The sequence below is a fragment of the Caenorhabditis briggsae genome (assembly GCF_000004555.2).
Source record: "Caenorhabditis briggsae complete genome, chrV, whole genome shotgun sequence".
NCBI lineage: Eukaryota > Metazoa > Nematoda > Chromadorea > Rhabditida > Rhabditidae > Caenorhabditis > Caenorhabditis briggsae.
Window position 1 is genome coordinate 3,045,553 of NC_013488.2, and position 753 is coordinate 3,046,305.

The 753-nt window shown below is 37.2% G+C and overlaps 1 protein-coding gene across 1 annotated transcript in view; it reads left to right on the forward strand.

Moving 5' to 3' along the window:
- Cbr-srw-69 overlaps positions 1 to 753 on the forward strand; it is a gene marked incomplete at both ends in the record, with an annotated part of 3,701 nt that overhangs the window by 1,608 nt on the left and 1,340 nt on the right. The gene's annotated exons all lie outside the window — the stretch shown is intronic.

The window sequence follows — 753 nt, forward strand, 5'->3', positions numbered from 1 at the left end:
AAGCGACTCAAGTCAAGAATTTTTCACTAATCTAGCCAATAAAATATTGTTCTTTTCAATATCTATAACCGAGTTTGAATGTGTTCTTGGGTGCGTTGGAGTGATTGTGAATATTTTTCATTTATTGGTGCTTACCCGAAAATCAATGACTATGAATAGTGTGAAAGTGATAATGATTGGGATTGCGATTTGCGATTTGCTTAATATGAGTTTCAATGTGTACGACACAACAATTGTGTTGTTGGAGACAGGAGATAAGTGGTAGGTTAGAGACTCAGACGGCTAGATACTCTCGTTGCCTGGTCTTTCTTTTATAACTCGCTTCAAACAAAATTATACTTTATGTTTAAGTTCCTATAAACTGTTTGCGGGTCTTACGATCTATTTAAAAGGTCCTTTTTTAGGTAACCAGTTTTCATGATCCCATTTGTTTCACAGTTTACGGAGCACTTTTGGGCTGTCTTTGTTACTTTCTAGGATGTTTTTGACTATCGGAGGGTCTCTTGGACTTTTTTGGAACACTTTATCAAAGTTCATTTTAGGGTCCTTTTTTCAGGGACACATTCTTTCAAAATCCATTCCTAAGGATTTTTTTTTCAGGGACCCATTATTAGGGACCTTTGTTCAGGGACCCATATTTAGGGTCCTTTTTTCAGGTAACTCATTTTAAGGGCGCTTTTTCAGGGGTTGGAAAAAAAAACCCTAAACTGCTTCCGAATCCTTTCGAGCTCCTTGTTTTTGCATAGAAGCCCC